Source organism: Halichoerus grypus, chromosome 5, assembly GCF_964656455.1.
Source record: "Halichoerus grypus chromosome 5, mHalGry1.hap1.1, whole genome shotgun sequence".
NCBI classification, from domain to species: Eukaryota; Metazoa; Chordata; class Mammalia; order Carnivora; family Phocidae; genus Halichoerus; species Halichoerus grypus.
Genome location: NC_135716.1, coordinates 54228223 through 54251479, shown reverse-complemented (window position 1 = coordinate 54251479; position 23257 = coordinate 54228223). Strand labels below are relative to the sequence as shown.

General features: G+C 34.6%; 1 protein-coding gene and 1 long non-coding RNA gene across 3 annotated transcripts in view; one reads left to right on the top strand and one right to left on the bottom strand.

The window, feature by feature from the left end:
• The window catches only part of LOC118547441 (uncharacterized), a 110457-nt gene that overhangs the window by 26251 nt on the left and 60949 nt on the right, over positions 1 to 23257 (bottom strand). The window lies entirely within an intron of this gene.
• PKIA (cAMP-dependent protein kinase inhibitor alpha) overlaps positions 1 to 23257 on the top strand; it is a 105549-nt gene that overhangs the window by 64111 nt on the left and 18181 nt on the right. Inside the window, exon 2 of one of the 2 annotated variants that reach the window (XM_036110945.2) lies at positions 1913 to 2040. The exons of the other annotated variant lie outside the window; for it this stretch is intronic. The gene's annotated coding sequence lies outside the window, so the exon portion shown is untranslated. The remainder of the gene's footprint in view (positions 1 to 1912; positions 2041 to 23257) is intronic. 2 annotated transcript variants of the gene reach the window in all.

Here is a 23257-nt window from a genome sequence, read left to right as displayed (position 1 = left end):
AAGTTTGGAAGCAAGGTTTCCAGCACCTTGAGGGGTCTAGCTATTGTTGGGAAAAGGTCACTTATTACCGTCTAATAAAACCTGAGTCATGAGACTCTTCAGATGTATATCGGTGGGCCATATGCTTGGAGGATGATTGCCAACATGTATCTTGGGGCATAAAGATAAAGGAAGTTTCCAGAAGAATTTTTATATGTTAAAATAGGCTTACAGGATCTTAGGGGTGGGCTTGGGGGGCGGGCTAGGATTGCCTTTTGCCCTTAGCAAAGTGTCAACAGCTGAGTTCCTAGAGGAATGTCTTTCTGCCTGTTTCAAGGACTTGTCAATGGGCTGTAGTAGTAAGGAAATTTAATAATTTTTCTTCTGCCTTTGTTTCCCACCTCATTAGGATCTTAGACTTAGTAAAGATTTAATAAAGGAAATTGTTACTGATACATCAGTGCTTAAATTCCTCAAAGTAAAACCGTTAACCCAAGGACTTTTTTTTTCCACTTGGACTTGCAAGCTAGTCATTAATACCCACCGTCCCCACTGTATCAGATGCTGTCAGTGCTCCTGTCATATCTCCCTCAGCACTCATCATTATGTATAGACTGATAGAATCATGCTGTTACCTGTAATTATCTACCTTAGGGCAGGCCAGGAGTGTCCAAGAGTTAATGTATCTGGGTGTGGCTTTCAACTATGATAGACGGGGTTAGAAGATAAGTACTTCAAGTTTCTCACCCATTATTGGGATAACTCTGAGTCATGCTCTGTAGTCTCACGGAACTCCCCCGAAGGACTGATAGTAGTCCCCCCAGAGTAATAATCTGTATAGTAATGCACCACTAGTGGCCTCCTTCCATGCCTCTATTCTCAGTTTCCACTCCACTTCTGAGTTTCCTGGGAGTACCTCTCAGAGAAAGAGTTTGCATTCAAATTCTCTTCTCAGGTTCTGATTCTAAGGGAACTCAACCTAAAACAATTTCAACAATGTATATAGCCTCTTAATAATCCAGTGCTCCTTGCAGAGCCATCACTGTAAAAGTACCAAGGCATGGCACATTATGTGTCACTCTTCCTAGATCCTAATGTAAACATATAGGAAAGAACATGACTTTGAAGAGAAAAATAATTTATATGAGAATGGCCAATGGATAAAGGGAAGGTAATATAGTGCCATTAGTTTTCCATTAATGATGCTGTGGAATTTATGGGCAGATGGTCTGTAACAGGTGTGACTATAATTTGAGGAGACTGCTTCCTCAGCTACTCAGAAAACTGCTATTATTTTGGAAGCGCAGCTTCAGGACTTTATTTCTTTACTTGCAGTCTTTCCTTTTACCTTAATATCTGTTTTTCTAAATCATTGACCAGCAGTCAACAGATCTATTCTCTCCCTACCACCCCATCACAAAGAGACACGTGTGTGCTTCCCCTGAGACACAGACACTTTTGTGTGCATCAGTGCTTGAAAAGACAAGCTCATGGTGCATGTGTGCAATGGATATTACATATTAAGGGTCTCTGTGAAATATATTTGTTAAGTTTCTATGTTTATTTTATGAAAAATTAAGTTTAGTCAAATTAATAATTTACTAAAGATCTAGATGAAGACTGAAGAAAGGAAGTAAATTTTAAACAAAAAGATAGAAAACTTACTTTTTTTTGCCTTTTGTGTTGTAATGGACAAAGGATAATGGCTTTTTTTTTTTGGCTTGGCTTGGCTTGGCTTGGCTTGGCGGCCCAAAATGCAACCTGTACTCTTGTCGTAGTATGTTCACTTGTGAGTATTCAAATTTATAAACTGTGGATTTCCCTTAAGTTATTATACTGTTTAGGAGATGTAGGTTTGGACATTTACTTAAAATTTAAAATTGAGATTTATAAATAGAGATAATGTCCCTTTCTCTTGCTGTCTCCATTTCAGTTTCTTGACTTTCTGGAAGGCCTGGTTTTCCCAAAAGAGCAGTTTCTGGTAGAAGTCTGAAGGTGTGATCACGAAAAAAAAAAATCAAATATAGCCAATGAATTAAGGACAAGAAGGTTTCCAATCAGGTAGGAACACTTAATCTCACACATTCAACCACCTTAAATAAAGTGTGCTGATGGCTGGATATAACTACTTGGAAAAAGATAGCTATATAACCTACAAGGAAGCTGTTTGCAATTCCCTTGGCGGTTGTGGTGTTTATCAGCGAGTACCTTGGAGGAAAATGAATACAATAACAGTATGATGTTTTTTTCCATTTTTAGCTCTTTGTTGCCTAGTACATGTAGTTATCTTGGTGACTGGCTTAATCCTAGGAGGTTAGACATGTGGAGCAGCAGATTAATCTTTTTGTTACTTTCTCCTAACACAAATCATTTTCTAGGTTATCTTCATGATCTTCTAGTTGCTTATTAAAATTAATAGCTATGATGACATCAAGTAGTCTTTTAAGTGAGGAGTAGCTCCAGTCAGTGTTGTGAAGAAATCAGCTTGATTCTTGTTGGGGCACATCTATTTTTGGTCTTGGCAAAAAGTGAGTGCACATAGAGAGTTAAAAGGGAGGAAAATGGGGCATGGGAAAGCGGACCTTATTTACCTATGCATGTCAAAATCCCACTAACAATTTTATTTTTCATTAGCAAAATTTGAGATAAAAACTTAAGGCAAAAAGAATAAAGATGTCTCATTATTTGGTAAGACAAAAGGCAGTAGTGACATCAAAATCAGGGCCTATCCATTTCATTTGCATTTATATACTCAGTATTTAGCACACCACTTGATCCCTACTCAGTACTCAATATAAGACCCCTGGGGAATGACTTATGGATGAATGAATGAAAGAAGTTAACAAATGGCATGATCTCATCCTTTTTGATAATTGTGTAATATCCCTTTGTGTGTGTGCACCACATCTTTCGTATTCATTTGTCTAGTCATGGATACTTAGATTGCTTCCATAATTGGTTATTGGAAAAAACGATGCAGTAAACATAGGATGCACATCTTTTCAAATTAGTGTTTTTGTTTTCTTTGGGTAAATACCCAGTAGTGGAATTATTGGATCATATGGTATTTGTATTTTTAATTTTTTAAGGAAACTCCATACTGTTTTCCACAGTGGCTCTACCAATTTACATTTCCACCAACAGTGCACAAGGGTTCATTTTTCTCCACATCCTCACCGACACTTGGGATTTCTTGTCTTTGATTTTAGCTATTTTGACAGGTGTAAGGTGATAGCTCATTGTGGTTTTGATTTACACTTCCCTGATGATTATGATTGTTGAACATCTTTTCATGTGTTAGTTGGCTATCTGTATGTCTTCTTTGAAAAAATGTCTATTTAGTCCTCTGCCCATTTTTTTGTTGGATTGTTGTTTTTTTGGTATTGAGTTGTATAATTTCTTTATATATTTTGGATATTAACCCCTTGTTGGATATATCATTTGCAAATATCTTCTCCCATTCAGTAGGTTGCCTATTTGTTTTGGTGATGGTTTCCTTTGCTGTGCAAAAGCTTTTTATTTTGATGTAGTTCCAATAGTTTATTTTTGCTTTTGTTCCCTTGCCTTAGGAGACATATCTAGAAAACTGTTGCTGCAGCTGTCAGAGAAATTACTGCTTGTGTTCTCTTCTAGGATTCTTAGGGTTTCAGGTCTCACATTTAGGTCTATAATCCATTTTGAGTTTATATTTGTATATGGTATGAGACAGTGGTCCAGTTTCATTCTTTTATGTGTAGCTGTCCAATTCCCAGCACCATTTATTGAAGAGACAGTCTTTTTCCCATTGCATATTCTTGCTTTCTTTGTCAAAGATTAATTGACCAAATAAGTGTGGGTTTATTTCTGGGCTCTCTGTTCTGTTCCACTGACCTATATGTCTGTTTTTGTGCTAGTACCATACTGTTTTGATTATTACAGCTTTATAGAGAATCTATCTAGTTTTAATCATTTACATATCATCCCCTTACATTTAGGCATAGTACCTACATTAGCCATACTATTAAATGACTCATATATGGATAGAAAATCCCTTGATAAACTTCTGTGCCATATTATTTGCAAAACATGATTTCTGGAGCATTTTTATAATGACAAGGTAAGGGCAATTTCAGAATCATTAAATTCTAAAGTTATTTATACTTTTCCACAGGTATAGCCATAGTACTGCATCAGCTATTTCTCTGTAATCTGCTGTTGCTATCTTTTGCATTCCCAAGGGACAACCAAAGCGGTTTAATTAAAGAAAGAAATGTAAATTTTTGCATAATGCAGCTTCCATAAAACCAAGGGCACACACACACACAAGTCTGTGTCTCTCTGTTTCTCTGTCTCTCTCTCTCTCAGATATGAAGATGAAGTAACAATCTAAAATAGCACCCTGGATCTCACTGCAAAATAAGAGGAAATCCATTCATATTTGATTATTTTGTTCTTTTATTAATGTCTGATATTCCAGTATACTTATTAATAAAAACTAAGTTGCTAGATGGGGAAATAGCTTCGTAACATTTTTGTCTTTGTATTTATCAATAATGTATGGGATTACCTCCACCACTCCATCCTTTTTCTGAATTCTCTTGGGGCAGGAGGTTGTAGTTATCAGTTGTTTTTAAATTTCCTAGGCAGCCACAGGACTAGTTATCACTTAAATAAAGATAGCAAATTGTCCCAAAGTAGGAGGTCTCTTTATGGAAAATAAAATCTTCATATTGAAGAGGGAAAACTTTCATAGTTGAATGATTTCAACTTTAAAAGATTAAAGAGTAAATATATATGTGTGTCAAAGCGGACTCCCTTCTCTATAATTAATGACGAGGGGTTATCTTTGGTATGTAGGGGATTTTAACTTTAAAAATACTATTATATATACTTAATACACACAAAAAATATAGTCAAATATATTAGGTTATGAGATATAATAATAAAATAAACTATAAACACACCACTAAAACTAAGAACTAGAATCTAAACTGCTGAATCATTGTGCTTTACTCTGATCATACCTTCCTGCTTTCATCAAAGAAATAACTAACCTTGGTTTTATGTTCAACATTCTCTTAATTTTTATGTATTTTTTAAACTATATATGTGATTTTGCTTATTATTGACTTTTATAAAATTGATTTCATATACTTTTTAAAGATTTTATTTATTTGACAGAGAGACACAGTGAGAGAGGGAACACAAGCAGAGGGAGTGGGGGAGGGAGAAGCAGGCTCCCCGCAGAGCAGCGAGCCCGATGCGATGCGGGCTCCATCCCAGGACCCTGGGATCATGACCTGAGCCGAACGCAGACGCTTAACAACTGAGCCACCCAGGCGCCCCTGATTTCATATTTTATGTAGTCTAATGTGCTTGCTTTTTTTCACTCAACATTATGTTTCTAAGGTTCATCCATGTTGTGTTAGTGTTCATTAATTTTTACTACTATATAATATTTCACTGTAAATATAAGAAAATGTGTTTATTACTCTGTTGATGATATTTGGGTTGTTGTGGACATATTTTGAACAGCACTTACATGAACACTTATTTTAATGTTTCCTGGTACACATGTGCAAGATGTGTTTTAACCATATATAACAAAAAGCAGAACTACTGAATTCAGGTAATCCTCTTGGATTAGCATAGTTAATCCTCCTCCTAGACTAGTATAGTTAAAAGTTTATAATGGTAGTCTGCTTCTCAGTCTATTTGTGCTGGTATCTCTTACTAACACCATAAACTTCTGCCAGTTGTATCATTTTCCATTTGAGGTTTTTGGGTTTTTTCCTAATGCTGTTTTTTTTTTTTTTTTAACTCTATCAAATGTCTTTGAATCTGGTAAAGTCTTCTTTGTATTAAAATAAAATCAACAGGATTCATAAGAATGAAAATAGGTTCTTGAGAAATTTATAACTTCCTACCTGCATTCAAACTGGAGTAAAGCAACTTGAAATTCATAAACAAAACAACAAAACAAAAAACTGTAAGGAACATTCATACTCGGGAACTCAAAATGGTTGCACATGTTTATCCTGTAAGAGGTCTATAATGAAAGAGGAGGATAAAGACTGTATGTCCAAACCAAAATGCAACCTTGAAAATCACATTTCGGGTCAGGCCATATAACAGTGAGGCAATTCAGTAAATAAATTAAAACAGTTCTTGTTTTCAACAGTTTCCTAAGTCAACATTGGGAATAATGAAAAACTTATCTTTAACTCCAAGAAATCTGGGTAGTTATTAGTTAAAGCAAATGTGTTGTCCTACTGTTCTACACCTGGCTAAAAATAGTAGTAAGACTTAAGAACACCTGTGGACACTGAACAGACTCTCTAAATATAGCTTTTTCTTTCTCTAAAAGCTTTTAGAAATCTGCTATCTTTTGTGAAAACTTGGCCTTTGTAAAGGGCACATGGACACTAAGTTCAGTGACTTTTAGGCCTAAAAAAGCTCTGAAGTATTTTCTTAGTTTGGGAACCCATATTTTGAAGGCATGAAAACTGAGGCCCAAGAAACTCAATATTTTGCCCAGCATCAAATGGTAAAACAAGTAATAATGATGGCACTCAAACCTCTGTCTCCTAAATCCATTGAACATGGATGGCATGGAGTAGCTTGTAATACCTGCTTATTTTCATTGCCCTCAACAACACATTCCTTCTATGCCTTACCCTTCTTGCTTCTTTAAGAGGGATGATAACTAACTGCAAAATTTAGCTATTACTAAATTTTAAAATTTTTCCTGTTTTATAACTTATTTTGAACTGCTATTTTTCTGTTAAAAATATGTAAGGACATTTTCTTTCCTTCTTGAAATGCCTCTGCCTGCATTTATGATTTTTTACTGTTGAATTATTGAATAGTAGTAAGTACAGAAACACATTCTAGTAGAGGAGATAAGTGTTAGGGCAACATGGTGAAGAGTACAGTTGACATGACTTAAAGGGAGATGGAGAGAGAAGGAAGAGAACAAAAATGTGAGTTGTTTGGAAAAAATTAATGGCAAGTTCATGTTTGGCTACTGGCTATACTTAATACAATATAGCCTGACTTAATTTAAATTCCAGATTAACTTCTCTTGTTTGCATTGCCGTAGACTAGGGAGTAAACAAAACAAGATATTTTGTGTTCCACCATTTTGTATTAATTTCCTAAAGATTTCTACTTTTTTTTTTTAAATAAAAACCAAAAGATTTGTCTTTGAATTATTTCCCTGCTTCCTTGCACTTTAATAAGCTGATAAATGGAATTTAGCTGAATATTTATGATTAACCCTGTCCCATAATTTTAAAAGCACTAGGGATTGTGTGTATGTGCATAAACACACATAAACACATTTCCTATCAACTGCTGTGCTGACTTTGCAAACAATGAAATAAAGTTTTCAGTCAAAAAATTATTATTGTCATCTAGATATGATAGTGGGGTCAGGCATTGGTAAGTTTAAAAGCCATCCTAGGTGATTTATACGTGCAGCGGGATTGAAGGTCTTGCTTCAGCTGAAGCACTTAGATGGGAGTATAAGTAAGCATGGCTCTAATTTCATATCTGAGATCTGTTTTTTTTTAATTTGAGTATAGTTGATAATACAGTGTTACCTTAGTTTCAGGTGTACAACATTGTGATTCAGTATCTGTACACATTATGCTCTACTCACCACAAGTGTAGCTACCATCTGTCACCATACAAAGCTATTACAATATCATTGACTATATTCCCTATGCTGTGCGTTTTGTTCCTGTGACTTACTCATTCTATAGCTGGAAGCCTGTATCTCCCACTCCCCTTCGCCCATTTTGCCCACCCACCCCCACAACCATCAGTTTGTTCTCTGTATTTATAGGTCTGATTCTGCTTTTTGTTTGCTTATTTGTTTTGTTTTTCAGATTCCACATATGAGTGAAATCATATGGTATTTGTCTTCTGAGACCTGTTTTATTTAGAGTTCTTTGGCAAATGCTTCTATGTATTTTTATACTCCTTAGTTATGCTATAAAAATCCCAAAAGTCGGTGTGAATTAATGAAGCGATATGCAAAAACGAAAGCCTAGAAGATAGGATAAGCATGCAGTCTTCTAATTATCACTCAAATAAGTTTGGTTGACACAGACATTATGGAAATTAAATAAAGACATTAATAATTCATAATGCTGAAATAAAAATCTTCTGGTTATGTCAGTACAAAAGAAATCCTAATTTGTACCACAAAAGTAATGAACTCAAAAAATGTTATTTGTTAAATATTTATTTAGTACCCTGCACTGTACTTATAACCCTTTTCTGAAATTTGGAGGACAAACAAGAAAAATACAAACTCTCCACCCTCAAGTAGTTTATACTTTGGTCAATGAAATATCTCTATTTTGAGATCTTTTAATTTCTCAGTTTATTGGAACTTCATCATATAAGTTGTTTTTCTATTTATTAAAATCAATGTTTACCACTTAAATGTTTCTTAAATGTTCATAGTAATGAAATTGTGTCATAATGATAATTTCCAATACTGATAATAGAGTTGATAATAGAGATGCTCAATATTGATAGCAAAGCGATTTTGACAATCTACAAAATGTCCTGAGGTTTTTCAGAATAACAACTTGTCTCCTAGACAAAAAGGCACTTATTTGTCTTTTCACCTTATAAAAAGCTTCTTATTAATAGTGATTTTACCACATTTTAAAATTCATATTTTAATATAGTTGCTTTGTAATTATCTCATTTTAAAACTTATTTATATAGCTACTATATTTTATGTAAATATTCATATATATTTCTCAATGGCTAGAATAATACATTTTTAATTTCTTAAAGTATTTATTTAATTTATGTTGCCATTCTTCAGCATTCCTTTTTCTCTCTGGAGCCTATCCTACTGACTTCAAAAAGCCTGAAAAATCTGAAAATCCCATATAAAGTGATGTATGGAAAATCTTAAAATATAGTGATGGTGGAGAAAGAGAGTATTAAACATTGTGCTGAAGAAACATTGAATAAAGAGTTTAATCAGTAATTCTAACATTCGGACCTACAATAAACATGAAAAACATTATAATACTGAACAATGACATTTTCTTTTTTCTCATTTTTTTAAAAAGATTTTATTTATTTGAGACAGAGAGAGCACAAGTGGGGGGCAGGGGCAGAGGGAAAGGGAGAAGATGATTCCCTGCTGAGCAGGGAGCCTGACAGGGGGCTCAATCCCAGGACCCGGGGATCAGAACCTGAGCCGGAGGCAGATACTTAACCAACCGAGCCACCGAGGTGCCCCTCATTTTCAATAAAGGGGGATATTAAATATTACATAGAAAACTCGTATCTGCAAAGCAGATAATTGGCAATGATAATACATATGTTAAAATATGTGAAAACATAATCATAGCAACTGTTTTTCTTTTTGGCTGAAAAGAGGCATATTGGAATGCTTAAGCACTATTTCAACTGGAATAGATATTTAGACATTATGCAGAAAATACTTGATTGCAGAAGAGCAGATATTAGCATGTGTGTGAATGTGTGTTTTCAATTAATGCATTTTCATTCACTGAGAAAAGAAAAGAATGCCAGATTTACCTTAAATGTGATATTGTGAAATGTTAAAGTGCCTTTTATTAGACTTTTTTCTGCTGCTGCTTTTCCTTTAGCATTCACCAAAAAATGCCATCTTATCATTCATCCAAGTTAAAGATCTAGAAGCAACCCCAGGATTCTCACTGAAGGGCGCTCTACCTTCATGTTCTCCACTTGATAGGTCACAAATTCCTGGCCCTCCTATACCAGACAGCTCTCTCCAATGTATGCCTGCACTTTCACTCTATAGGTCCAACATCTCTGCCTCAGCCTCCTACTGAAGTTACTTCTAGTTCATTGTGAGCAGGATCATTTTTAAACCTTCCTCAGTCCTAGGCAACTGCACTTTTGGAAGCTTTACATGACATCTTATCAGATGTATTAAAAATGGATCCATATCACATAGTCAATGTAATTTATAGATAACTCTATGAGAGTTGAGCAACGTAGCAGCTGATGAGTTATACAACTATTAGTGTTTGAAAAAATTACTTAAACAAGTTTTTATCTCAGTTTTGCAGATTTTTTTTTCATATTTTGAAACCATTTTTTTTTTTTAGGTGTTAATTTAGTAAGTCGTTCTCAAACTCCTAGTCCCTGGTGAGTGTGCTTTTACTGTCAGAGGCTGAACAGCCCTGACTGAGGCATCTAAAGATGGGGACCATCACCTGGATGAGTAGACCAGATCTCTGGGAGTTGGAATGCAACATATTTCTAGAACAAATACAGAAATCAAGGAGGAAAGAGATGGTGGTGTCAATTATGTTGTATATCAGATGATAATATTAAAAAGCTAGGTACTGTAGGGATGTCAATAAAATATCACCGTATAATGTCTTAAAACAGTATGTGAACTTCTTACATACTTAAAAAGAAATATTGCTGACAAACAATCAAAAGAAAATGAAGTTTAGTATGCTCCAAAACAAATGTTGGAAAATGGGAGCTGGTTTTATAAGTGGTTAAATCACCTACTAGTTTCATGACTTAATGTTTCCAAATCCTTATTATTTCATCTTTAAAAGTGAGATAATGAGAATACCTATTTGATAGAATTGTTGAGAAATTTAAATTATATAATTCTCATAAACTGTTTAGTGTGGAATCTGGCATATAGTCAATATTTTGTTATTGATAAAGCACTAGTAAACAATAACTGTTTCATTATTCTTATGGTTATTGTTACAACTTGGAGCAGACCAGACACTACTACTGAGCTTGATTTGAGCATTCATTATTATTTTAAAGATGGAAAAGTTAATAATGAATTATTTTGAAATGTGTCAGTGTTCTAGCATCCTTTCAAAAGCTAAATATTTACTTGATATAGAAAAAAATAGTCTTAGTTCAATGAGAACGTATAGATTTTAAAAGCATCTGTCCTCCTTAGACTCATACAGACCCAGAAAAGAAGATAAGACAAAGGATTTAGAAAGTATTATATAACAAAGAACAGCACCAGCCCCAGGCTTTTAATGCTTTTGTAATTTTGATGTGCATAACCCCAGGCTCCCATTCTAACATTAGTACTACCACAGACTGTGTTAATACATGGTCAAGTCAATTAACCTCTCTCTGCTTTAGTTTCTTCATCTGTAAAGTGCAAGTAATATTACTTATCACTTGCCAACCAGCAGTACTTCTTCAGCTAACTGTCTCAGCAGGGATGTTGCAAAGATTAGCTAATAAATGATTTATAAACCCCTTGAAATATTAAATAAGTGATGTAAAAAGCTCTAACAAGAGAAGGACAGAACAAATCATTCCATGCATTAATTTGCTACTTAATCATATATAGTTTATTAAAAAAAACAAAAAACAAAAAACACCCTAGAAAGAGGTAGCCCTCAGTACAGTGAAAATAGGATAGATTACTAGGAATTCTAGAGTGCTTTTTGTTGCTGTTATTTAAAAAAAAATCCTGTTATAATTACGAATATATAGAAGAAAAAGTGTATTAGAGGAAATGATTATAGGTTACCTCCCTAAATTGATGAAAAGTCTTCAAGAAAGGAAAAGAACTGAATAAAAATAAGGAAACACACTTTCTCAGACTACCTTTAGTATTAACAATGGTATAACCTTGACAAATTTACTTAACCAATAAGGAGTTTGAGTAAGATAATTGAAAACAAATCTACAAAATGCTTTTTATAGATGTGCAAACAACATAAAAAATCCTGTGCCAACCTCTGTAAAGGACTAAAAAATTAAAGACCCAAATCTCAAGGAAAATGTAAGAGAAGAACAACGGGAAAATAGTTCTTGCACAGTGCCAAATTAAATGAACACTCTAATAAAGTTATTCATTATATCTGGAGATGGGAAGAGGGTGTGGTTTATAAATTCGGCTTGAGAGATGAGTAGGATTTTGTTGTCATTGGGAGAGAAGGCATTCTAGGTTGAGAAAACAGCATTAGAAAACCAGTTGAATACAACATATATTGCAAGTGTTAGCTATGAATGATCCTTAGTATGCATGAGAGGGATAGTTTAGGGAAAGATACTAGTAAAGTAAGTTGGTTTCAAATTCTAGAAGGCCATGCAAAAAAAATTGAACTATGTTTGGTGGGTTTCCAGGAGCCACTGAAGATTTTTAAGTGCTTTATGTTTTATGAAGTTAATTCTGGTGATAGTGTAAAGGGTAGGTTGGAGAACAATACATTTAGTTAAGTAAGTAGTTAGCATGTAACTGCAGTAGTCAAGAAAGAGATGATGAAACCAGTGACCAGAGGAAAAATGGAAATGAAGAATATAAAATGGACATTGACACTTCTCTGAAGAAGACATACAAATGGCTAACAGACACATGAAAAAATGTTCATCATCATTAGCCATCAGGGAAATCCAAATCAAAACCATATTGAGATACCACCTTACACCAGTTAGAATGGCAAAAATGGACAGGGAAAGAAACAACAAATGTTGGAGAGGTTGTGGAGAAAGGGGAACCCTCTTACACTGTTGGTGGGAATGCAAGTTGGTACAGCCACTTTGGAAAACAGTGTGGAGGTTCCTAAAAAATTTAAAAAGAGAGCTACCCTGTGACCCAGCAATTGCACTCCTGGGTATTTACCCCAAAGACACAGATGTAGTGAAAAGAAGGGCCATATGCACCCCAGTGTTCATAGCAGCAATGTCCGCAATAGCCAAACTGTGGAAAGAGCCGAGATGCCCTTCAACAGATGAATGGATAAAGAAGATGTGGCCCATATATACAACGGAATATTACTCAGCCATCAGAAAGGATGAATACCCAACTTTTACATTAACAAGGATGGGACTGGAGGAGATTATACTAAGTGAAATAAGTCAAGCAGAGAAAGTCAATTATCATATGGTTTCACTTATTTGTGGAACATAAGGAATAGCATGGAGGACATTAGGAGAAGGAAGGGAAAAATGAGTGGGGTGGGAATTGGAGGGAGAGATGAACCATGAGAGACTATGGACTCTGAGAAACAAACAGGGTTTTAGAGGGGGGGGGGGATTGGTTAGCCCGGTGATGGGTATTAAGGAGGGCACGTACTGCATGGAGCACTGGGTGTTATACGAAAACAATGGATCGTGGATCACCACATCAAAAACCAATGATGTATTGTATGGTGACTAACATAACATAATAAAATCAAATAAATAAATAAATAAATAAAATGGACATTGAATAGATAGAAATAAAACAATGAGGTTTGAGAAATGATTAGACGTAAAGATGAAATGTGAATAATTATTGGAATGGAGTAATTGAAGACAATTCTAAGATTTCTATCATAGGTACCTGAGAAAATAGTAGTAATATACATTAAAATAATGAGAATAATGAATAGTTTGGGGGTGGAGATGGAGATACAGCAAAGAGATTCTGTTTTGAACTTACCAAATTTGAGTTTTTGAGGACAATCATGGTGGAATATTCAGTAGGCAATAAAAATTCTGAGCTAGGGGCACCTGGGTGGCTCAGTGGGTTAAGTGTCTGACTCGGGTCATGATCTCCCAGTGGTGAGATCCAACCCTACACTGGGCCCCAGGCTCAACGAGGAGTCTGCTTCAGATTCTCTCCCCCCTTCCTTCTCCCTGCTCATGCCTATGTGCGCAATAAATAAATAAATAAAATCTTAAAAAAAATTTTCTCAGCCTATACTTCAGAAAAATATCAAGCCCCCAAATTATTAATTTGATAGTCCTCTATATACAGGTGGCAGTTAAGACTATGGGGGTAGAAGAGATTATCAAACAGAACATAAAGAACAACAACAAAAAGAATAAATATTGTTTAAGAGGTAAGCAGAGGAAAGAGCAAGGATAAATACAAGAGAAAGATTATGGGGAAATTAAGAGCAGTAACTTTGGTAGCGAAAGGAGAAAAACATTTCAAGAAGAGAGAAATAGCAATGTAAAATGCTGTATACAATTTTATATATGTGATTATTGTGAAAAACCTTGAATTTTGTGATTAATCTGTAATGGTTTTTCTTTGAGAAAGCAGTTCTGGTAAATTAATAAATATGTAAGTCAAATTGCAAAGAAAATAAAAAATAGAGGAAGCAGGAAGAATTACCATCTACATCTTTTCCTATAAGTTTGGGAGTAAATGAAAGTAAAACAGGTGTCTTTAAGTAAACACACAGAGTTAAAAGATGAAATCTACTTTATAACAGGGAAAATGTAAGCAATTTTATAGGCATTGGAGAAATAGGAAAAAGAAGCAGAGGGCAGAACTGAAGGAACAACAATGGGAGAGAAGATAGAATCAAAAGCACCAGTCAGGTATTAATGTTGGGCAAAAGGACTCTTGAATAAAGAGATGGACAATTTTGATGTGAGGATAAAGAAAGAGGAATTGAAGAAAATTATGTAGGATGACCTTGATCTTCTTCATAAAGCCACTAGGCAAGATTTTCTGTGGAGAATAAGAATTTGAAAGAATATGAAATATAAATAAGACTGAAGGAGCACAGAAAAATAAAGAAATTGCTGTTAGAAATGGTAAAGAGGTCAGCTAGAAATGAGCAAAGGGATTTATGAGTAGCTTTGAGGTCATTTGTTGCCTAATTAGACAGTGAAATTATTTCCTAAAGGAATATAGCCTGTACTTCTGGCTTTATAACATTTTTAGGCTTGAATTTCTCATTACAAAGTTTTGATTTGTTGTTAAGCATTGTGGAAAGGAAAAAAAGATTTGAATCTGAGCTAAAGGAAGTTTCAGAGAATTTACATAATGATACAAATGACTAGATTATGAGTTTATAAAACCAATGTGAAAATGTGCCCATGTCAAAAAAAGGAAATATATATGCAGATAGATGATAGATAGATAAATAGATAGGTAGATAGATAGATAGATGATAGATAGATGATAGATAGGTAGATAGATTGATAGAGATATATATCTAGGTAGATAATCTATATATAAAACCTTGAATGAAGACATAAGGGTCACAATTATCACATCAGTGGGATCAGAGATGAATTGATGAATAGAGAAAAGATTGAGAAGAATAATCATTAGTATCAAATATTGAAACTTTTTTGAACCTGAGAATTTTTAATATACACTGAAAATCAGGGAGAAAGTGAAGTACTTCCTTCGACCAAGCCCAATGGGATACCATGTCTAATAGTATTAGTCAAAATCTTATTGTAAAAACCATCAGGGGCGCCTGGGTGGCTCAGTCATTAAGCATCTGCCTTCGGCTCAGGTCATGATCCCAGAGTCCTGGGATCAGGCCCCGCATTGAGCTCCTTGCTCGGCGGGAAGCCTGCTTCTCCCTCTCCCACTCCCCCTGCTTGTGTTCCCTCTCTCGTTGTGTCTCTCTCTGTCAAATAAATAAATAAAATCTTAAAAAAAAGAAAAACATCAAAAAGACATTCTACTTTTTTTCTCATATTCGGCAGAATTGATTCTAGCAATGTTTTTGTGATAGAAAGGTCAATGCCCTGGATTCAGAATAAAAAAAGATTTGACTTCACCTAGTTAATAAAAATTGCCATCTCTCTGTGTGATATAACTCAGTATATGAGATTGCTTTTTAAAAGAATGCTTTTGATGGGACACTATCCAAACTCTTCAGAAGTGCAATACCTGTTCTTGTTACACTAAATAATACTCTAGAGCATGCAATGTCATCACCTGGTGCAGGAATTATAATTATACCTTAACAGAAGAAACTTTTGTAGAATTTTTTAAATTGTGGCTATTAATAGGGTTGTGGTTTTTATTTCTTCTTTGCTGTCATTAACTCCAAAGTGCAACTAGAATATAGCTCAGTTCAAGGAAAAAGGGAATTGAGGTAGCTTCGAGTTCTAGAACTTTGCTCTGAGCTTGACACTTAGTGTGAAGCCCTCTGATTTGTGAGATTAAGGGGTTGTTTTTTTAAATAAGCTACTAGATTCTTAAGCTTGAATTACATAAACAAGAAGAAATTATAACAGGAAAAAAAGAGAAAAAGATGGATAGTACTTAGCCTGGAAATAGAGCAGCTGATATTTCCAGAATATTTTAGGAATCAAAAATTTGCTTAGTTAAATTATTTACCAAAGAGTTTCCTTCTACAGTCTGTAGTGTTGATCAGACAGTTTCCTGTTACTATGATATCAACAATTCTCAAAATTTGGTCCCTGGACTCCTGCAGGTCCCCCAAACTCTTTCAGTCAGTCTCTGAGATATTTTCATTGGGTTCACAAGTTCAAAATAATTTTCATAATAATACTGATGATATTTGCCTTTTTTACTTGGCTGACATTTGCACGAATGGTGCAGAAGCCTGGTGGGAAAAACTGCTAGCACCTCAGCACTTATCAAGTCAGCTACACCAAACTCTACTGTAACCCTGGTATTCTTCACCATCACACACTCACAGTTAATATTTTTAAAATGCTAGATTTGCCTACAGATACACTTGATGAAGCAGTAACAAATGTTAATTGTGTCAAATCTTGTCCCCTGAGGACAGATATGTTTAACCTATTTGTGATGAACTAGGAAGTCACATGAAGCACTTCTGCTGGGTACCAAAGTGGATAGTTGTCTCCAGTAAACTACTTGGGTGACTACTGGGGTTGAGAGCTGAACTAGCCACTTTTTCATAAGTCACCATTTTTACTTGAAAGAACAACTGACAGGCAAACTGTGGTTTTTTCAAACTTGGATATTTGGCAGAGATTTTCTTAAAAATGAACAAAATGAGCTTGTCACTTCAAGGGAAGCAAAACCCAACCGTATCTATTGGCAATGATTAAATCTGAGCTTTCAAACAAAAGTTACAATTTTGGAAAACTTATTATCAGCCCCTGTGAACTTGTCAGTTTCCCAATCCTTAAAGACTTTTCTGATGAGATAGGTGGTGTTACTAACATATGTGATATTGTATAGTACAGTACCATTTGGAATTTTTGCATAACCCAGTGAGCAGTATCTTCCAAATGACCAGTGCTTGATACTAAACATGCGCGCGCACACACACACACACATATGTATGCATATATGTATGCATATATGTATATGCATAAGCAAAAGATCCATTTAAAGTGCAAGACAGACAATAGATTTTAATAAAACAGAGTATGGAAAGCATATTGATATGGTTGTAGATTCCACATTGCAAAAAAAAGAAAAATCCACAATCATCTGAAAAGGCTATTAAAACTCTCCTGACATTTCCAACTAAAAAATCTGTGTGAGTCCAGATTTTCCTCATATACTTCAACTAAAACAGCATATTGAGACAGATTGAATGCAGAAGCAGATATGAGAAACCAGATGTCTTTTATAAAGCCAGACATTTACAAAATTAAGCCAGAGAATTGCAAAATGTAAAACAATGTCATTCTTGTCACTATTTTTTTTTTTTGCTTTGGAAATATATTTCATTTCATTAAAATATATATTATTTATGGAAACATGTAATAGGTTTATTATTTATATTTTTAAGTGGATTAATAAATATTTTTAAGTATTTCAGTTTTAATTTCTCATATGATAAATATTAGCAGCTATAACTACATAAACAAAAGCTCACTAGTGTTTTCAATACTTTTTGAGAATGTAATGGATATCTGAGACCAAAATGCTCCAGAAACACTAATGTAGACCAAGCCCTAAGCACATAGTAAACTACTCAGAAGCTTTTAACACACTTTTGAGAAGTTATATAATTGCATTTGTAATATAGGACAGGAAGAATTTTCCTTCTCTTTTAAACTTAAAAGAAATCATACCATTCATACTAAAGAGAAGACTTCAGTGCCTGCTGATGGCATTCTCTTCATTCTTTCTTCCAAGTCTGTGAGTCTCATTTCATGTGTCCCCATTTACAGGAGTAAAATTAGCATGTTATCCAGTCACCATTTGGCTCATGACTCAATGTCACTATAAAAATCATTTTAGCAGCTTCATACGCCCAACTTCTTTTAAGATACACATCTATGTGGAATGCTTCAACTTATTTAATATAGGAGACGTAAGTACATACTTTTCCTAGCCTCTTGCAATCTATTCAAATCTGTGAAATCTACAAGGGTAAAATCTTTTGGTTTAGTCTCTCAAATAATTTGTATATATGATATTTAAAAAGGTAATGAGCATAAACAAGGGAAAGACCAACATGAATCTCAGTTTAGAAATCCATTATACAAATGAAGAATTTTTAGGATACCAATATACTGTTTCCTTTGTTAAAGAGTGAGAAAGTGAGATTTTTTTAAAAAGGGGGAAAAAAACAGCAAGCTTGTTCCTTAGTCATTAATTTTGATTGGCTTTTTAGATATCAATATTTGGAGATTTATGGTTTAAAATTTAATCTAACTTCAAATGGTACAGTACTTAAATAATAAAATGTGTTTCTTTCTCTCTAATCAGACTGACTATTAGTATAATTTGGTTGTTTTCTATAACTGGATACAAAAGAAATAATACCATTTTATCTTGTTTATATCCAGTACTACCATTTTGCTTTATCTACAAAATTCTAATTATAGCAACATAGACAAGAAACTTTAGTGGAGCCCACTTTTGGTAAATTTTACAGGTTTTATTCTAATTATTTTTATAAGGCCAGAATGTGTGCTAATTGCTACTCTATTAAACCTCTACCAGCTGCTGACATTAGATTTTTTTTTAAACTTTTATCATTTTTTGGTGAGTATCTATTAGACATAATCATTTGGCAATGGCATCCCCAGAATATCTAAGCAAAATTACAAAGTCATTATACAGTGGTGTATTTGGTGTCAAAGATATTTCCGGTCTCTGGTAGTCATATCACTAAACTGAAGAGCTGTGTCTAAATGTTTAACTGAAAGAAAAAATAACATAGCTGCCATACATGAAAAATGACTCTTTTTCAGCACCTAATGGGAATTCACTAAAAGAACTATAATCATGGAAAGAGAAGGGGAAAAAAAAAGAGTTCATAGCATCTATATATTTTGTTTAAAAATGTAATTGTATTCTCATTCATGTGTTTACATGTGTGCTATTTGTCAGCTATTTTTCTTTTTAGTGAAAAATTTAGAAACAAAAATCTCTATTGTTCAGAGAAAAAAATGTAATAAAAATGAAATACTACTTTTATGATAACTATTATTATAATAATAATTATAATGGACCATAATTGAATGCCCAGTACTTAGCACAGCAATCTAGTAACTATGTTTTATAAGTACTTAAGGAGAGAAGTTTATAGGAATGAGCTCTTCTCACAAATGCCATTAGTGTCTTTCAAGCCAATTGAAAACCATATATACACATTTTAAAGGTGAACACAATATACACTTACATCTGTCAAAACCTTCTTTCTTATTCCGTGTGCTTGTTACTTAAGAGAACACTAAGTGAAAATTCAAATTAAGTTGTTGGCTCCCCTCTTTATAAGTACAATTACTGCCAGGATCTTTTAATATTTCCAGATATACAAATCATAACACAGCACACATTCTTTTAATTCATATCTTCTCATGGAAAATGTCACCACTTTTATCTGTCTCATTCTTGATATTTCAAATCTCCTTAAAACTATTAAAAGCAAAGTGAATTAGATATTAAACCCCCACAGTCACATGTATCATTATGACAGTCTATGTATAAAAATGATAATGGCAAAAAAAGGAAAACTTCTATTGCAAAATACAATGCTTTCTATGCAAAACCCATAGACCTCGGTAAGTCATAGTTCTGTGTGTTATTTAGCAGTCACTTAGTATCTCTGAGATTTATTTTCTTCATCTGAAAATAAGGATGGGGTGCCTGGGTGGCTCAGTCGTTGAGCGTCTGCCTTCGGCTCGGGTCATGATCCTAGGGTCCTGGGATCTGGGATCGAGCCCTGCATTGGGCTCCCTGCTCAGCGGGAGGCCTGCTTCTCCCTCTCCCGCTACCCCTGCTTGTGTTCCCTCTCTTGCTGTGTCTCTCTCTGTCAAATAAATGAATAAAATCTTTTTAAAAAAAAAAAAAGGAAAGAAGGATATTTTTGCCTACTCCATAGCATTGCTATCAGATGAGAAATGATAGCAGTTGTGCTTTGGAAAAAAAAAAAAAGCTTGTGTTTTAAAAAGCCATAAAGAGACTGAGAGTGAGAGACAGTAACAGTGATTGTGAGATAAACTTATTCCTGTAACTCCACCTTTCCCTAACTTTTATGAGATAATATTTATTAGATTGGTATGCATGTCCAATTCTAAATCGTCAAAGTAACATAGAAATTAGATACTGTGTTGGTTAATGGTGGTAGAATAGATAATGAAAATATCTTTATAACTAGTAACACTGAATTACTCCAAGGTCAAAACCTTTATTCAAACTTACAACTTACTCGCAGACAGGCAAGGTGGTAAAGTAGAAAAATGAAGTGAAACTTCGTAGACCTTCATTCCAGACACTTAATTAAATGTGTGAAGATGGGCAGATCATAGAATTGTCTAGTCCTCAGATTCCTCACCTGTAAAACCTTCTGAATTTTTAGGATTTGGTAATTTAGTATAAACAGGGAAGAGGGAAGTTCTCTGTGGCTACTGATGAAGGATGTAATATATTTTTTCTTCATTGTTTAGTTTTATTCAACATACTTTTATTTAGCACTGACGGTATGCAAAGGACTCTACTAGGAATTGTATGTAACTAAAACATTAAAATGTAGTTCCTGTCTTGTCAGAGCTTATGTTCAGTCTAGAAGGAGAGGTACTAAAATGATAGTTAGAATTTAAGTGCCCTATAACAGGCACAAATCAAGGTCCAAGTGGGAGCTGAAAAGACAGGGAAAAGAAGACAAAGAGAAGATGGCATTTGGCTGAATTCTGAGGGCTAAATCCATTTCAACAAGCAAGTCATTTCAACAAGCAAGTTTGTTAGAGGAAGGCATTCCAGGGAGAATCACAGACTTCAGCAATAAAGCAGCAGAGGAGCTCTGGAAAAATATTGTGCATTATTCTGCAACATACCAAGTATGAGAGCTAGGGATTGAAGTTAAAGCAACAAAAGTGGGTTCTTTCCAGATTGTGGAAAAACTCAGCAATAATCCTGGGAAGAGCTTGTCCTGTGTTTTACAGGGAGCAAATATGAGTGACATCAAATAAAAATCAACATGACCTGGCAAGTGATTAGACATGGCTATCAAGTGAGAGAAATAAGCAAAAGTATGCTTCAACATAGTGTATTAGTAAGGCCAGTTTATTCTATGTTTTATTGTCATCTTATTTTGTTTTATTGAATTTGAAATGCTTATGCAAAACCAGACGAAGATATCTATTTAGCAAGCAGTTGCCCTTGTGTGTGAGGCGCCTGTTAAAACAGTCTAAACAGGAGATGCATACTTTTACATTATCCATTGTGAGGAATTAGAAGCCATGGATTAGATGAGTTTTTCAAGTTAGACAGGAAAGAAGAAAAAAAGGTCAAGAACTGACCCTAAATTCCTACAAAATGTTCCCTAGGAAGAGAAATCTGTGAAGAATACAAAAGTCAAATAGGATGGAACCAGGATGGTAAGGTGATAGCTGTGGTGTTTTGTTTTGTTTTGTTTTGTTTTGTTTTGTTTTGTTTTGTTTTGTTTTTTATCAGCACCTACCATGTGCTTAACATTGTATTAGGCTCTTTGGATATGTAATCCAAATAAATTCTCATAGCTACCTTGAGAACTAAGTATATTTATGACAATTTATAGATGAAACAATGAGTACAGAAATATTAGATATAGCATAACAACTAAATGGAAAGTCTAGGTTCAAATACAGATAGCTATAATATCTATAATACTACCTGTAATAATCTTGCCTCTGTAGCTTGCAGTATGTGCTGGGGGAGAGTTTTAAGGAGAACGTAATTGTCAATGGCATGTATTGTAGAGAGATCAAACCAGGATGGGCACTCACAAGAAATGTAATAATTAAGCAGTAACTTAATGTTAATACAAATCATTTTAGTGATCCATAAGAACGTAATCTCCATAAAACATACTACATAAAGGCCAATGGAATAGAAACTAGGAGCTGGTTCTCTGAAAGAATTAACAAGATTGATAAGCCCCTGGCCAGACTTATCAAAAAGAAAAGAGAAATGACCCAAATCAACAAAATCATGAATGAAAGAGGAGAAATCACAACCAACACCAAAGAAATACAAACAATTATAAGAACATATTATGAGCAACTCTATGCCAGCAAATTAGATAACCTGGAAGTAATGGATGCATTCCTAGAGATGTATCAACTACCAAAACTGAACCAGGAAGAAATAGAAAACCTGAACAGACCTATAACCACTAAGGAAATTGAAGCAGTCATCAAAAATCTCCCAAAACACAAAAGCCCAGGGCCAGATGGCTTCCCAGGGGAATTCTACCAAACATTTCAAGAAGAATTAATACCTATCCTTCTGAAACTGTTCCAAAAAATAGAAATGGAAGGAAAACTTCCAAACTCATTTTATGAGGCCAGCATTACCTTGATCCCAAAACCAGACAAAGACCCCATCAAAAAGGAGAATTACAGACCAATATCCCTGATGAACATGGATGCAAAAATTCTCACCAAAATACTAGCCAATAGGATCCAACAGTACATTAAAAGGATTATTCACCACGACCAAGTCGGATTTATCCCTGGACTGCAAGGTTGGTTCAACATCTGCAAATCAATCAATGTGATGCAATACATTAACAAAAGAAAGAACAAGAATCATACGATCCTCTCAATAGATGCAGAAAAAGCATTTGACAAAGTACAGCATCCTTTCTTGATCAAAACTCTTCAGAGTATAGGGATAGAGGATACATACCTCAATATCATAAAAGCCATCTATGAAAAACCTACAGCAAATATCATTCTCAATGGGGAAAAACTGAGAGCTTTCCCCCTAAGGTCAGGAACGCGGCAGGGATGTCCACTATCACCACTGCTATTCAACATAGTATTGGAAGTCCTAGCCACAGCAATCAGACAACAAAAAGAAATCAAAGGCATCCAAATTGGCAAAGAAGAAGTCAAACTCTCACTCTTTGCAGATGATATGATACTTTATGTGGAAAATCCCAAAGACTCCACCCCAAAACTGCTAGAACTCATACAGGAATTCAGTCAAGTGGCAGGATATAAAATCAATGCACAGAAGTCAGTGGCATTCCTATACACCAACAACAAGTCAGAAGAAAGAGAAATTAAGGAGTCGATCCCATTTACAATTGCACCCAAAACCATAAGATACCTAGGAATAAATCTAACCAAAGAGGCAAAGGATCTG